The sequence below is a fragment of the Mastomys coucha genome, unplaced genomic scaffold (assembly GCF_008632895.1).
Source record: "Mastomys coucha isolate ucsf_1 unplaced genomic scaffold, UCSF_Mcou_1 pScaffold16, whole genome shotgun sequence".
Classification (NCBI taxonomy): Eukaryota; Metazoa; Chordata; class Mammalia; order Rodentia; family Muridae; genus Mastomys; species Mastomys coucha.
The window spans coordinates 10,362,990-10,380,882 of NW_022196898.1; the positions used below are offsets into that span (position 1 = coordinate 10,362,990).

The 17,893-nt window shown below is 37.5% G+C and overlaps 1 long non-coding RNA gene across 1 annotated transcript in view; it reads right to left on the minus strand.

Annotated features, from left to right (window-relative positions):
- Window positions 1-2,501: 2,501 nt before the first annotated feature.
- Window positions 2,502-17,893, minus strand: part of LOC116094038 — a 24,445-nt gene continuing 9,053 nt past the window's right edge. The window contains exon 3 of the long non-coding RNA XR_004119945.1: window positions 2,502-2,680. This is a non-coding gene — a long non-coding RNA (uncharacterized LOC116094038). The remainder of the gene's footprint in view (window positions 2,681-17,893) is intronic.

A 17,893-nucleotide genomic window follows, 5' to 3' on the forward strand; every position in this document is an offset into this window, starting at 1 on the left:
TGGCAAAGGTAATCTCCCACTCCATTGGCATTCTGTTCACTCTACTGATAGTTTACTTTGCTGTGGAAAAGTTTTCTATTTCTTTGTTATATAATCCCACTTGTCAGTGTTTGCAGTTAATTCTTGTGCTATCAGTCTTACTCAGAAATTTGTTGCCTATACCTATATATTCAAATGTTTCCATGAGTTTTTCTCTTATAGTTACAGCATTTCAGATTTTAAATTAAGATCATTGATTCCTTTGAGTTAATTTTTGTGAAGTATAAAAGAAACAAGTCCCATTCCATTCTTCTGAAAGGGGCTTTCCAGTTTTGCCAGTACCATCTGTTGAAAATAATGTCTTTTTCCTGAGTAAATTTTTGGTACTCTGGTGAAAAATTAGGTTTAATAGCAATGTGTGTGTGTGTGTGTGTGTGTGTGTGTGTACCCTTGTATCCTGTATTCTATTCTTTTGCTATAGAAGTTCATTTTTGTGTCAGTACTCTACTGTCTTGTCCCTATGTCTTGGTAGTATAATCTAAAGTCATCCTATGATACCTCCAGCATTTTTCTCTTTTCTCAGAGTCACTTTGGCTATCTGTGATCTTTTGTGTTTCCATATGAATTTTAAAATTATTTTTTCTAATTCTGTGCAGAATAACATTGGAATATTAATGAGGTAAATATGGTATATTGATGAGAGAGAGACTATGATAAATATTAATGACAGCAAGCATTCTGAGAGCTATAAAACATTTTGTTACTGTTTCTAAAAGATTGTGGTACCCTACTATGTAATTTGCTATCAATCTATCAATTTCTTCGATATCTAAAAGAAAGAAATTTAACTACTATGGTAATGCATCTATAGCAAATTCTTACAGTAAAAATCAGAAGTATAATTTATATATTTAATCTAATTTTAAATCAAGGTTAATGACAATATAAAACTACTGTGAGAGTACATGGCAGTAACATTTTTATTATAAATAGTGTTAATTGTCTTTAATGTTCCTCCATTTTCAGCTACTTGATATTTAAACTTATATTTTGTATTCAATTAAAATGTAAATTAAATAATGAATTTAGCTTAATCAGTTTTCAATTTTTTTAAAGATTTATTTATTATTATATGAAAGTACACTGTAGCTGTCTGTAGACACACCAGAGGAAGGCGCCAGATCTCATTATAGATGGTTGTGTGCCACCATATGGTTGCTGGGATTTGAACTCAGGACCTATGGAAAAGCAGTCAGTGCTCTTATCCACTGAGCCATCTCATCAGCCCTTCAATTTTTTTTTTTAATTTCAAAACAAGTAAGAAAATTAAGTTCAAAGCATTACCATAGCATTTTTGTGTGTCCCTGGTTAATTTATTAAAATTATCTGCCTAAGTTAGAAAAGGTTTTATAGTGTGATCTGGCTTATGCATAAGTAGTAGTTCTTGTGTGAAACCAGGAACTATTTGTTATCCCAAGCATCACTTGAATAAATGCACATTTATTTCATAGATCATGTTATATATTTTTAAACACAGAGATATTTTCACTTCAAAGTAATCAGTTATGTAAGTCTCCTTCTTATACTCTATTCAGCTTATGTTTGGTTTATATTTATTTTAAAACGATACATATACTATAAGTGATATATGTACATATGTACATATATCATTGGAGTACCATATAATACCTTGATAACACATATATACATTACATATTATTTAAATAAGATGAAATATACCTAACTCCTCTAACATTTACTTTCTTTATGGTAAAAGTTTTCAAACTATGTTCCTCTAAAATTTTCCATAAGCAACCACTTTCTTGTTATTGTACCCACTTGTGTAGTGCACATCAGAACATTTTGCTCCTACCTGTAATGGCTCATCTGGGATGTCAACCTGAAGGCACCTGGAATCACCAAAGCACAAGCTGTGGGCCTGCCTGGGAGAGAGTTCCAGGTAAGCAGGAAGACTTGGCCTAAGTGTGGAGTTCACCTTCTGTGAGGGTTTGGAAGAAAACCCTTTTTGCTTTACCTCCTTGCCCTCACTCTCACTCAAAGTTCATCTGTTCTGATACTTGGGCATTTCTTCACTGATGTTAGAACCACTCTTTGGAATTTCACTGTAGACTGAAGACAAGCTGCTCTCCAGGAATCCTGCAGGCCACCAGGTTCATCTTAGGCATTCAGCCTTGTAGACTGAGAAACTCCTGGATTCTCAGCTTTTCACTTTAAGACAGACATTGCAGGATTGTGTGGACCATATTCCGTAAGCCAATCTTATAAATTCCCTTCACTTACACACACACACACACACACACACACACCACACACACACACACACACACACACACACACACACACACACACAGACAGACAACTTTATTAACTGTAATTTAGTATCCATTGGTCAACCTCCGTTTGAGCCACTTTCCCAGAACTTGGTAACTACTATTCTACTCTTAATTTCTACAAAATCGACATTTTTAGATTCTACAAATAGTGAAATGATGAAAAAAGTCTTTCTATACCAAACTTATTTTATTTCATTTAAGTAAGCCTAGTTCCATCATGCCGCATGCTGTTTTAAATGACAGAGACACATTCTTTTGAGTGGCAAGTAGCTGTTCACTGTATGTCATATTTCCTCTGTTCATTCGTGGTGCTTTCAGTCATTTCAACTTCCAGGCTATGAATAAAACTATGAAGAATATGCAAAAACAGATGTCTTCTCATCATAACAACTTCACTACACTTCTGTACATAAACAATAGTTATTTCTTGGTCACACAGTATTTACATTTTTAATTATTTGAGCAGCCCGCATACCAGTTTCCATAATGACTGCAATAACACATACTTCTACCGTGGTTCAATTAAACCTTCTTCTCTATAGTCTCACCAGCACTTAACACCTTCCATTTTAATAATAGCTAATCTTTATAGACTATCATGTTATACCTTTGTCCATTGAATATTGTCAAGCATTGCCAATGCTGCTGTGTTACACTCAATCTACAAAAACCCATGTAATGCTGGGATAGGGCAGAAACAGGGTTCATAGTGCTATAGAAATATCGATCATTTAGATGATTCCATAGCCTATGAAGGGTGCAACTAGCCACAAGAGATGGTGGCTGGACTAGAAGTCTGAAAGTGTGAAGCCACACATCTTTCCCTAACATCACATGTATTTGAGATGTCCCATCTCCAGGTAGCCTGGAAACAATGAGCCACTAGGATATTCCCAATGATAATTTTTATTAGACCAGCACTAAATTTAAAGACAGTCTTAAGTACAATCTTGTTCTACTTCAGTAAATGAAAATTTGTACCACATTGTCTTCTGTAGTCTGGTATTAGTACAGAAAGCTTTGTGTCTCCCTTGATTAATCTAAATAAAGCCATTCTTGATTCTCACAATATCAATGACTTCCATAATCTCTAGTGCATTGATGCCCATAGCTGACAATAACATAATCCAAAATACAAATCCATTCCACTATTTTGGGTTTGTGTGTGTGTTGGAGGAGGGTAGTCTTTATGTATTATTTGTGAATGCTGAACTGGCAATAATTAAACTGCCCAAGATTTAAGATATAGGTATCAGGAACTTTGGGCTAGCCACCAATTGGCCACCAATGGCTCACATTAAATTGTATTACACTCAAATCACAACTTCTATGACTTGCATATCAGAAATAGGATGTGTACAACTTAAGTTCATTCAATAAAAGGACCTAATATTAGACAAAACTTAATCTGACTTATTGACAACATGTCCCTCTTGATTCCAATATGTGTCTAGAGATTTTATCTGTGGTATCTGGCCTATGACAGGGTCCTTATGTTTTTTCTTGGTGCTAGTGAGTCTCAATGTAGTAGGTGTGTCCCTGGACTACAAAACAAAGCTGTGTTTTAACATTTGTGTTCCACTTTCCAAAGGGCAAAGTCTGGTTCCCTACTCTGTTGCCCAGGGTTGAAAGAGTGGTGACGCCCTTTAAATACTAAAATATAGCAGTTCTGTAAGCTAAGTTTGGGGGCATTGGTCGCATGGCATTGTCCAGTACTAAGTACCATGACTGTGAAGATATTGTACTTCAGTGATCTCTCCCTCCACCAATCAGTGAGCATATCTCTCTGTCCTACTATTAGGAGACACATAGAGTCATGTGGGCAAACATTTTATTCCCGCCTTTTTAAACACACTTTTTCATGTTGTTCTAGTAAAAGCAGTCACTGCAGTTGCTCATATGATTGTGAGTGCAAAATGAGTGAATAGGTGGTTATACTGTGTGTCTGTTGGGAGAAGGCTACTTATGGATATTACTCAGTTAAATTTTTGTTCTGTTTTTTGCCTGTAAAAATCTGGAACACAATACAATAAAGCAATGGAATGTGAAATTGTTTTTTTTTTTTGTGTGTGTGTGTCTTCTTCAAAGTAATAGAGACATATTTATCTCAATTCTTTTGATCCATATTTTCTAGTTATTTCCACTGAAGTAACATAGGCTTTATAAGATGTTTTCAAAATCACTAAGTAACATTTTCCCTCTTTTCTTTCTTTTCTCCTCCGTGAATTGGAAGAGAAAGAAAGACAGAATAGAAGGAAAGGGATAGGAAAGTATCCCTCCATTGCTCATAATGTTAATGCACTGGATTACTTTGTAAGTCACACTCTTAAAAGATGTCAACATTTGAAACCTTATCAGTTTTTTCCAAGAAATGTTTTCACAATGACTAAGTCTTGACATTCTGAAAGTCAGATTTCAGTTCAGCCTTTTCAGTTTATTTTATTTAAAAAGATCTCCACATCCTGTAACCATTATCACCTCTTCAAACATCCTCCCAGATGCAGCAACACAATGAAATATATCTTGTTGGCACTTCCAGAAGTTCCTATCTGTCCCTAGAGACTTCTCCAAGCCACTTAGAAATATGGCTTAGGTTTTTATCCCATCTTATCTAAAAGTGTGTTTTTCTTACATGATATCTTATAAATTCTTATAAAACTATATTCCAAATGTCTTCACTCAACATTTACTTCTCTTCTGCTTTTCAAAATGAAACCCCCAACATTCAATTGTAACAATGGAAGATATGAATCAGTAAGCACTTTCAGATCTGTTGTATGGCTGAATCTGCCTGCTGTGTTTATTATAAAGTTTCACACCCCTGAATTACAGTCTCTGTTGCTCCTGATGTTTACCTCATATCAGAGAAGACTTGCAAGTTATTCTGACTCCCTGGGGTTCTTGGCCCTGTGCTCCTGCTCTTCCTGATGCTCTGTTTCCAAATTAGCATCATCTCCTTAGTTGTCTCTTTATTTGTGGCTTCAGGCATACACATAAACATACACAGACACACACACACACACACTCATGCATACACGCATATACATACATACACATATATACACATATGTACATACACACGCACACACACACACACACACACACACACAAACACACACACACATACACACAACTGTTTGATTATAAAAGGCATCAACCAGGACTCCCTGCCTTTATTTTTGCACAAACATATTTGAGTTCCAGTATTCTGGAGAGCTGGTTGAACAAAGTTGCCATGGGTAGTAAAGTGTAGTTAGTGTATCTGTACAATCCTTTTCTTTAGCCTCTACTAAACGTGAAATATATTGGTTTTTGGTTTATTTTTGTTTGTTTACTTGTTTTTGCCATAGCAGAAGAAAGGGTCACTTTTACAACTGTGGTGTTTGAATAAGAATGGCTCCCACAGGCTAATATAGCTAAAAGCTTAGTCATCAGGTACTGCTTAGAAGGGTTAGGAAGTTTGGCCTTTTTGGAGGAAGTGTGTGACTGGGAGATGGGTCTTAAGGTTTTAGAAGCCCATGGCAGCCCCAGTGCCTCTGCTTCTTCCTGCTATCCTTGGACACAGATATAGAATTGTTGCCAGAGACTTCTTGAAGCCACTTATAAAAAATGGCTTAGGTTTTTATCCCATCTCATCTAAAAAACTGTTTTTCTTACATGGTTCCTTCTAAACTCTTTATAAAACTGTATTCCAAATTTCTTCACTCAACATTGATTTCTCTTCTGCTTTTCAGAATTAAATCTACTGCTTGTTGCCATACTCCCCATCATGATGAGATTCGACTAAACCTCTGAAACTGAAAGCAAGCCTTAATGAAATGCTTTCTTTTATAAGAATTGCCTTGGTCATCTTGTCTCTTCACAGCAAAGAAAACTGACTAAAACCATGATGTGAAACCATTATATTAGTCAGGCTTTTAATGTTGTGACAAAATACCCATGAAATTTAGTAAAAGAAAAAAAGATTTATGTTGGCTCAAGGCATCAGAGACTTCAGTCCAAGTTTGGCTGACTCCACTGCTGGGGCTCAGACAACATCGCATCATCTCAGGGACAGAGTTTAACAGAAGAAAGCTGCTCACCTCATGGTGGTCAGGAAACAGAGAAAGGGGTGGTACTAGAGACAACGCAATGATCTCCTTCAGAATATGTCCCCAGTTACCCAATTCCTTCGACTGAACTCGATCTCTTGTTTCCCATAATCTCCCGGTAATACTATCAAATTATGAATCCAGTATAGATTGAGACATCTGTTAGGTTTCTACTCTCATGACTCAGTTACTTCCACAAACCCCACCTCTGCACATTTTTCTGCGACTAACATGCAAGTATATAATGTTTGGGGAGTGGTTCTCATATAACATTCCATAAAAGGTAGATACTCACAATGAGAGCTACTGATGGGAAGGTGGAGGATTTAGCAAAACTCAGTAACTCTCACTAAAGTTCATTGTGACCCTATAAGTGCTTTGAAAAAGTAGATTTTTAAAACATATATATTGACAAAATATAGTAAAAATAAATATTTAGAGATATGTCTTCTACATAGCAGCAATTCCCTTCTTACAATTATGGGCAAGAATATTCTTATTAGAAAAACAAACAACCAAGAAAAGAACAAAGAAGGTAGTGATGAGGTTGAATGTCTGAAAAATGGCTTTTCTAAACTTTAAGATTCTATTTGTCAGTGTTGATGAATGCCCAATATAGATAAGCTTACAAATGTTTGTTGACTCTAAAATTTCATAACATTAGCTTTTGTGTCCTATTTAAGTGAGGTTACAGATATAATAAATATATGTCTCTCCAATAGAGATATACAAATAGAAGCCCACAGAAAGACAAGGTGTGTTAAGAGTTAAAGGTTTATGGTGGCTGAAATAAGGATTTCAGGATATAGGCAATGAGGCCAAGACTTACAAGTAGTGTTAACTTCTATCAGGAATAGTTAATACACCTGGCTTAGAAGTGAAGAACAGTTGGATTTTTCTGTTAACCAAACAATTTTTGTCTCTTAGTTGGCAAATATCCTTGTTCACAAAAATCCTTTTATTTTAATTATTTTCATGTTTTAAGGCATTTTATAGTGACAAAATTTTCTAAAAAGAGTATCATTGGCTTTTTTGTGTATGCATTTGTTTATAAAATTCTTAGTATCTATAAACTCATACTATCTAATGATGACATTGTTATTCATTGTTTTGGTCCTTATCTTGTAGATAGATAAGATCCTATTCCTGCTATAACATAATTCAGCTATTTATTCATTTCTTGTAAGTAAACACAAAATTTACTCATATTTTTGCTTATTGTATTCATTTGTATATCATGGATTTCCTGAGGTTATTTTTTTCCTGATAATTAGGTCAAGTTTTCTTTATTACATACCAACAAGCCATCTTCCAAATTATTTTTTATCATGGCATAAACTTTACTGTCCATATAAAATGGAAAGAAAGAGCAGGTACTAGGATCCTTCCATCCCCAGGTGACAAGGAGCAGGTGCTAGGGTACCTCCATCTTCATGTGATGAGGAAAAGATACTCAGATGCCTCCATCACCAGGTAACAGGGAGCAGATGCTAGGGTACCTCCATCTTCATGTGATGAGGAACAGATGCTCGGATGCCTCAATCTCCAAGTGACAAGGCATGATTATGGTGAGCCAGTGAGAACAATCTCATTCTCTTTGGCTGCTTAGTGCCAATGGAGAGAAAAGTTTATCAGAATATCATTTAAGGTTGCCTTCTTTTCCTGATTAAGTTAATAAGAGATCATATCAAGAAAGTCCATTGCCTCTCCCTTTCTTCTTTATTTTTTTCCTTTTCTTTCCTTTTATTTTTTTCCAAGACATGGTTTCTCTGTATAGCCCTGGCTGTCCTGGAACTCACTTTGTAAACCAGGCTGGCCTCGAACTCAGAAATCCGCCTGCCTCTGCCTCCCAAGTGCTGGGATTAAAGGCGTGCACCACCACTGCCCGGCTTCTTCTTCCTTCTTTTAATGTAAAGATGATTCTGAAAATGGGACAGCCCTTCTAATATCATGCTACAAAAAATAATAACTTGAATGCTACTGACATTATTCAGTAGCATTATTCAGACTATATCCCTATTTGATATTTATGTTACCTTCTTTTCCACATCAATTTTTGAGGAAAGAGAATTCTCTCCAATCTCTAGCCCTTCCCGGACCTATTTTCCCATGGGTGTACTTGTATAGTGAGTTTATCCTAAATATACTTACTTGTAATATGTCAACTTTGATAGAAAACATTACTTCCTCAAACTCTAAAAATGAGAGTGAGAATCATGGACAATGCATTTACAAACTCACATATTCATTCACTGAGCACCCATGTCTCATGCCTTTGGACTGTGAACATGATTAAGATAGCCTCAGCCTGGAGAGATGGCTCAGTGTTTAAGAGCACTGCCTACTCCTCTGAAGGTACTGAGTTCAAGATGGTCTCAGGTTCAAGGAACTCATAGTCCACCACTATGACTGACATATAAGCAGAGAATTCTATGTAGATGCAAGATAGGAAGATCTTATAAAATAGAAAATGAGATAAATAAAAAACTTTCAGAACTTCATCATATCAGCTGAGCCAACCTCGGCAATGGTTAAACACAGTTATCAACTTAACAAGATCTGGTATCTCCTAAGAGACAAGCCTATAGCCAGGCGTTAGGAGCATTTCCAGAGAGTGTTAAATGATTAGAAAGTCCTTCCCTGAAAGTAGGTAGTGCAATCCACTGAATGGCCCAATGTAAGAGGTCCGAGAAAAAACAAAAGTGTTCATTTGACTGCCATAGCTTCTTTCTGAGAGGGTGCATCTAATATCACTGCTGCATTCCACTTACACCAGACATCCAGCCCTTCTGTAATGACTGAATAACAGCCATTCACCCGGAACCTTGCAGAACTTTAGCATCAGATCTAGACTGGTGAATCAACTGAGCAGGCTCTCAGTTTACCCAGAGTGCAAATGGCCACTTTTGGACAACTCAGTCTCAATTATGTAAGCCAACCTAAAAAAGTTCTTATTACATTAATCTCTTATTACATTATTATTACATCCTCTGAGTTGTCAGTCTACAGAACCCTGACCAGTACATTTAACAATATTTGCCACATCACAATCAGTATAAGTAGAGAGGATCAGTATATGAGAATGTAAAAGTTTATTTTATTTTCAGTAGTGAATGTGGGAATGCAGGTATGTGCTGATGCAGTTAGATTGGACTATAAAAGGTTTCAATGAAGTAAAAGTACTGTATAGTGTTAGGGGATTAAATTGCATATTGAAATATTTGGAGAATTTGGTTGAAAAATATAATATTTTACTGGAAGGTGATATCATCCTGAAGATAAGGGAAAGTGGGTAGTAAGAGATTCAAGAAGGAGCCTACTAAAATACCCTAGTAATTGACTCAGATGATAGACAGAATTGACTGGATTTGGGGAATTGTGGCTTAAGCTGAACTTTGAGTGTTCACTATTGTGTTTATGATAACAAACGATAATAAACACAACTTTTTCTTCACTGAGGAAAACAGATATTTTACACTTACATGCTTTGCATATTACACTAGTGCAATAGTCAAGTGTTAAAGACAAGTAAAAAAACTAAAGGTAAAAGGAGATAATTGTGAACAAATTGTCATTAAATGATGGGTTCCATTGCTTAGTTTGTTAGTACTCATTTTAACGTCTGCAAGAAGAGGGCTGTTGTAGTGGTACCTAAACAGCGTGTATGGTCCATGCATAGTAAAGTGTAGCACTTGGAGATGCATAGCAATCACCATAATATGTGGTAGATGTAACAGATAGGTTTGAGTGGCCATGTAATTGATAACAATTTGATACAAATGTGTGTAAATTCAGTAGCTCATGTGATTTGTCATTGAAGGAGATGAATAAAAGCTAGAACTAAGCTTGTAATGCTAGCACTCAAGAAGTTGAAGGACACAGATTATGATTTCAAAGCCAGCCTGGCCTGCTCAGGGAGATCCTAGTTTAAAAAAAAAAAGAGGAAAGAAAGAAAATAAAGGAAGAAGAAATGTAGACTACAAAGAGAAGTACTTACTAATGTATCTTTTTTACCCATTTAGCTTGAGAGAAACCTGTCCTTGGTGGACTGGCTTAGCAGAGCCATTAGGAACACTTCTCTCTCTCTCTCTCTCTCTCTCTCTCTCTCTCTCTCTCTCTCTCTCTCTCTCTCTCTCTCTCTCTCTCTCTGAATTTCCTATAAATGTCCAGAAATGGAAAACAATAGATGAGGAAGGATGCTATTATGGGAGCTAAGAATAAGAGGAACTCTGTCGTTCAGTAGATGAGATAGAACTATGTTCCCAGAGGAGGCTGTTCTAACAGGGAACTTGAGGCCCACATGGACTGCTAGTGACTGCTGAGCCCTTTGGTGGGGCAAGAGCATTATATAGAAGGAAAGACTTTGTCAGATATAGTGACTATGACCATCGTACTACAAGTGTAAGTAAAGAGAGAGCAGAATCTATAGATGATAAGAAAATGGTAAAGCAAGGGAAGAGGTGTGTCCGTGTTATTCAAAGACAAATATGGCAGGACTGTGTTGGCTGACATTCCTAAGGGACACATTGTTAGAAGGACAAATTTTGTGTTCTAAGGAACTTCTGGAGGTTTTAAAGCTTGAAGACCAAGTCCCAGAAGACATTTGAGATAGCACAATACAGGGAAAGGCAGTCAAGTCTGTCCTGGGGTGGGCAATTATCCATGACTGAAGACTAAGGAAGGTACATTTCCCTTCAGCAAAAGGTTATTCTAGGGGTGGAGGTGGTTTGCCCAAACAGAAATTCCCCATCATCGAGACATCAAAATTACAGCTACAGTCACAGTGTTAATCCAGAGGCCACTCTGACACAGGAAACCAGCAAGTACAGCAGAGGAGAGCAGGGCCACACTCACCCATGGCCCTGAATAGGTGTGAGGCCCAATGAGGTCATTCAGCATGCATGGAGAAATGAAAGGATGCTCCATAGAAGAGCTCCAGATAAGAAATGCAATGGCTCAGAGAGAATGACTGAGGGTTACAGAGAGCTAATAAAGTAAGTGCCTCCTGTCCATATTTGCACCAAACCTTAACCTGTGAAAATAAAAGTTTATATAAATGGATGGAACCTGTCTATGCTCTATTAGACCTTGCTTATGTTTGACTTCAGTATTTTCTTACTTGGAAACTTTAGGGTCACCTGACACTTGCTCAGAACACAGGACAACATACTTTGTTTTTTTACTTAGTTTGCTTCTGTAACTACATGTTTTATTGTGGGATGGTAGTTCAGGATGTCACTGTGTCCTGCCCATCCTTTGGAAAAGATTTTGCTTTATAGATGAGAAATGCTAACCTCTGAGTGTTTTATACATTTAAAAAGCCATTAGAAAGACAACTGGATAAGATATTGTTGCTTACACCCAACTAATCACCCAACTAGGTTTGGATTTATAACAGAGAAAACATCTCAATTCAAAATGCAGTAGAATGTGAGAGTAAATAGCCATTTAATGGTTGTCACTAAATGTTATATCTAAAACACAAGGTGCATGGAACATTATGGAAGATAGGACATGAAGACTACAGGAGTCTATTGACTAAGAGAATGGCTGTAGAATAGTGTCATTCACACAATAGACATTTATTATACCAATGAACTCTCAACAATGTGGTGTGGTTATCTGAACAAGAACTGCAAACACCAAATCAGTTAACAAGCCAAACTGAATGATAGAAATTTCACAGTGTCTCACTACTACATGAAATCTGTAGGCAGTCAATGGCTGCCAAAGATGGAGGACCAGTTTGTATGTGTGTTTCTGTGTGTGTGTGTGTGTTGTTGTTGTTGTTGTTGTTGTCATTGTTGTTGTTGAATATTTAAGCTTCACATTTTATTTTTAGAAATTGGAATATAATTGCCTCATTTCCCTGACCACTCCCCTTCCTCCTTACAGCCTCTCCCATGTAAACCTTTGGTTTTTCTGACTTTCATATTCTCTTTTTCTCTAATCATTTAATGTAACACACATATACATATTTGATATATGTATTAGATATACATAATTTTAACCTACTTAGGATGTACAATGTTACTTTTATGTACAGAAAAGAGGGTTTTGTTTGTTTTTTAGAAATTAAACATGTCTTAAGTGGTCAGTTCTAAATACATGAAAACACAGACATCATTAATTGATGAATGATAATCATAGAAAGGGCTATGAATCTGAAAGAAGCTGATTGGGTGAAGAATAGGGAAGATAGAAGTAGTAGAAATGATACAAACACTATGTACTAGTCTATAAAATCCTTAAAGAAAAATTATAAAAATTAATTCTTGAAAAATACTTACTGAGATTCTGGCAACTAAGTGCTGATGTGACTTAACTACAGAGAAATTCTAGAGGAACATTTAGATTGCATGGGTACCCTTGGGCATAGTATTATATCCTTCTGTGATTATTCTTGCAGTGCATCTGTTCTAGTACTAGGCATCAGTACACTTGGTTATTGGTTAGACAATGTACACACTTGGTTGATGTTGGCAGTCTCTCCTCATATTCCCTCCCTCATACTCTTCTTTCCTCCTTCTTCCCACTTGATCCTGCTATTTCAATAACCTCCACACATTTATCCATAAATATATATTTTATCTCCCTTTTCTAGGGAGATCTATCTGTCCCCCTACTAGTCCTTTATGCTAAACCTAACCTCTGTGGTTACAGATATCTTAGCTTGGTTATCACTGAAAAATAGCTAATATCCACATATAAGTGTATACACACACACACACACACACACACACACACACACATACACACACACACACACACACACACACACACACACACACACATATATATGTCGTTTGTCTGGGTCTGGGTTATATCACTAAGGATTTGTTGTTAGCATTTTCCTAGTTCCATCCATTTACCTGAGAATTTTATGATTTAATTTTTTTTAAACAGCCAAGTAATATTCCATTGTGTAAATACACTGCATTATCTTTATTCATCTGGTAGGGACATCTAGGTTGTTTATAATTTCTCTTATTATGAACAGATCAGTAATGAACAGGGCTGAACAAGTATTTCTGTGGTACGATGAAGCATCCATTTGAATAGTGATATATAGAAATCTAATATATAGTAGAAGCATATAGGTGATCTAAATTACATTATCAAATAATTGCCACAGAGCCCCAAAGGAACAGCTCTTACTACCACATGAAGCTCCTAGTACTGGGAATGTGTGTCATCTGATTGAATTATTGACCAAAGGACAATAATTCCCACACAACACAGGTTTTTGTCAAGAATATACATTGTTCTCCACAAACTGATGATAAGGCCCTAATATTGAGCATAACACTTACACAGCTAACTGAACATGAAGAATTTGAGCTGGTACCTATATAGAACATTCACCTCTCCTGGCTAGCATCTTTGGTACAGGGAGTTATTCTGCATGCTACCAAAATAGAAACATACATGTCTACAATGGAGACATGCCTGTAAGATATGCTAATTCAATAGTGACACAAAGCTTGTGGGAGTAGCCAACTGATTTGACGTAAGGACCACTTTGCAAGATGGAACCCATACACAACAATGCTTGGGTGACCAAGAACAAAAGACTCAATAGCCCCATAACCTAGGGAAAAACATATTCTACTGTTGGAGTAAAAGAACATAGAAATAAAATGACTGCTAATGACATTCTGCTGCATGAATAGATCAATACTTTGCTCATTAGAGAAGCTTCCTCCTGGAACAGATAGAAACTAATAGAGATACAACTGGATATGAGAGATCTCAGAGCATTCAGCCCTAGACAGGGTGTCTCCTTCAAATCTCTCTCCCCAGGAATCTACAGAACCCTGCAGAGGGGGAGGCAGAAATAGTATAAGAGCCAGAAGGGATGGAGGACAAGAAAGCAAAGCCCTCTAAACCAATATGATTAATGCGTATATTAAATCACAGAGACTGAGGCAGCAGATACAGGGTCTATAGCAAATGGGGCACAATAGCTAAAAGAAGAAATGAACACATGTCCCCATCCCTAACTCAGAAGTAATCTTCAATTGGTAACTAACTGCAAATGAAAATCTTATTTCTTGTCAAGTGAGTCCTACTGGGGAAATAAACTACTCTTAAGTGTACAACAAGGCCACACGCCCAACAGTAAATGGCTAATGGAAAATTAACTCAATGGCATCTGTGGAGTTTGGAGTTTCCTTGTTTCATAATTTTTTAAATCTGATCTTTACTTTCTATTTTTATTTATTTTTATTTTTTTCTTGTTTTATTCTACAGGTCCTTTGAATATGGCTTGCACTTTGTGTTTGTAGGGTTTCCTTAATGTGCAAATGTCTCTGGTTCATGTGCTTTGTTTTGGGCTCTTTTTCTCCTGTTTTTAATCCTGATGTATTAGTTTTTGTTCTATTTTACATTATTTTATTTTATTATCCTTTAACAGCCTCATTTAATTGTCCTCAGAGATACTACTGGCCCTCATCATCCGTTAATAGAAGATCCCAGCTTACCCAAGTTAGCAACTTCACTGTTTAGTAGTTCCAGGAACCATTTGTATCTCCTGTATGAACAATAATGATGTTCCCATTGCCAGCCGTGTTACAGACAACCCAGTTCTTTTTGTTTGTTTGTTTGTTTGCTTGCTTGTTTGTTTTGTTGTTTTGGGGAGGTTGTTTTGTTTTGTTTTTTGTTTTGAGCAGGGTTTCTCTGTATAGCCCTGGTTGTCCTGGAACTTACTCTGTAGACCAGGCTACAGACAACCAAGTTCTAAAGGTTCATTTTAGTCCTTATATTTGAACTGTCGTATTGTGGTATATCATTTGCCCTTGGTTGAATTTTCCAAGTATACTCAGAAATGGGTTTTACTATGGAGCACACATGTTAAGAAATATTCTATGTGAATTAAAACTACATAAATGGACTCAGCAGCTCAGTAATGTGTATTTAATAATCAAAGAAATGGAGGCTATTCATTTTAGAGTGGACATGGCATGGGAGGGGCTGGAGGGAAGAAAGGGCAGGGAGAAAGTAAGGTAATTCAATTTTAATTAAAATGTATTTTTAAAAAGGGAAGGACTCTTAGCTTCAACTCTTATATAATAGCTATAAAACAAAGTTTGTGTAGATAGAGAACTCTGAAGCTATCTTCTTGAAGGGTTCAACTGACAGCCTAGTACAGCACCAAGTGAGGAGACAGCTTCAGAAACAGGTTGCTGGAAGGAAGGGAGGCAGGCATTTCCAGGGCAGTGTGGATGGGTCAATCAATTAAGTTCTCAGGGAAGGAATGGACAAAGCCATGCTCAAGGTCGCAGCTCTCAGCTCATTGCCCTAGTGAGGAAAGAGTTGACAGCACTGTCTTCTCTTGGATCACTCAGCCTTTGCAGAAATAAGAAAGAATTAAGAACTGTGCAGTGAAGAAAAATTTTGATGACACATGTAATATGTATCAAAATCTCAAAATCTCAAGTAAAATACAACTAAACATTAAGTGAGGTGCAGAGGGCCCTTTTGTGTTCTGGACTGTTGGCATTTGGGAAGAGATTATGTAAATCCTGAATGAAAAGAATTCAACCTCTTTCATCCTTCCAATGATAGGTTCAATTCCATTGAACCTTTGCCTCTATGGGCCACTAGGAGCAAAAGACATTAGAATTATACAACATTTAATCACTCTTCTCTTGGAAAAAAATTAACTTTAAAAATATATTCCATCACTGTTTTCTCAAGAAGGAAAACAACAAGAAACAAATTTAGGAGGCAATTAGCTCCAAGTAAGGTTTTTCTTCTTTGTTTTATGTGTGCATTTGTGTGTGTGTGTGTTGTTTTACCATGTTGACACATTTTAAAAATGATAGGAAAAAACTGAAACAGCGGAATTGTATAGTGTTTATCTTTCACTGTAATTAGAGCAAATTTATATTTTAAAAACCAATGTTGTCTTGACAACACTGAGGGCCAAGCTAGGCTGGGCAGAGTGATAGGAGAGAAACAAGGGAGCAAGGTGTTGGAGAGATGGAAGAGTAGCAGAGATGTCTGCAGCATGAAGAGAGGAGGAACTGGAGTTGAGAAAGCCGTTCTATTCTTGCTCTTTTGAAAAGGGAGAATTACACTGTCCATCAATAGAACCAGTAAGGAACACAAGTGTCAGTAGGCCTCTGCCTTCTTCCTTGAGAAAACTGATCACTGGGTGAGTTGTTATGACTCCAAGATCTGCATCCTAGCCTAGTAAGAAGAGCAGTCCCTGCAGACTGGAGACCCACAACTGACTGATATGTATGTCATGCTGTGTTGGCTTCTCATCATTGGACTATCTGCTCATCTTTCTAGCTGCTTGGGATGGCCATTCAACTACCAGACATGATGAATTACAGTTTCACTGTGCTGTTTTTAACTTTGGCCAGGGATTTAATTTCTTTGTAGTCTTAGATTTGGACAAACTTTTAATCATTCTATCTTTTAAAAGATGTGATCGTTGATGCAGTGTGTGTAAGTACAACTCCATGAGTCAGTATGTGATGGATAAAGAGAGAGAAAGAGAAGCGAAATGGTTGCACATGATGAAGCAAGGCAGTAGAGTGCTAAGGAACAGACTGATGTGTGTAGCCTGCTCTGCACCTGAGGCTATCCATATAAACTTCCTGCCAATGCTGTTACCAAGGGCCATGCCTAGGTCTGTGGCCCTGCAGCATCAGGGGTCTGCTGTGGTAATGTCCCTGGCCCATGGTACCACCAAACACCATATGGACCACCCTGCTCTGAGTTGTTACCTGTTGGCCCCTTTAATGTCTGAGGGTTGAACAGAGCTGCTCCCCCCTCCCTAACCATGCAGTGGCATGTGTGTGGTAGAGTTCTCTCCCATCCTGATCCCAACCCTTGCCTCCTGTGGCATGCTAGAGAAGTACAGGAGAGCTGGCCCAGATGGCAAAGGTGAGGGAGAGCTGGCCCTGTCACCTGGGCAAAGTGAAAGATAGAGCTGGCCCTGGTGGCATGGGTACAGAAGAGCTGGTGAGCAGACCAACTCAGCTACCACCCAGGCCCAGATCCAGGCCTTTGAGTTAACTACCCCAATATCTACCCTGTCTATGAACTTCTGGAGCAGATGAAGGGACCAGTCCTACAGAACTAAAGTTGCAGTATCTCCAGGACCCAGGGCAACAATAGAATATCCATGAGGAGCCCAGCTGAGAATTTAGTATTGAGAGTGTGGCTCTGGCTGCTCTATGTAGTAGAGGATGGCCTTGTTGGACATCAGTGGGAGGAGTGTCCCTTGGGCATGAGGAGGTTCGAGGTACCAGTGTAGGGGAATGTCAGAGTGGGAAAGCAGGAGTGGGTGGTTTGGTGGGGGGAGCACCCTCATAGAGGCAGAAGGAGCTGGAATGGGACAGGGAGTTTCTGGAGAGGAGACCTGGAAAAGGGATAACATTTCAAATGTAAATAAAGAAAAGAAAAAAAAGACAAAGAAAGAAAGAAAGAAAGAAAGAAAGAAAGAAAGAAAGA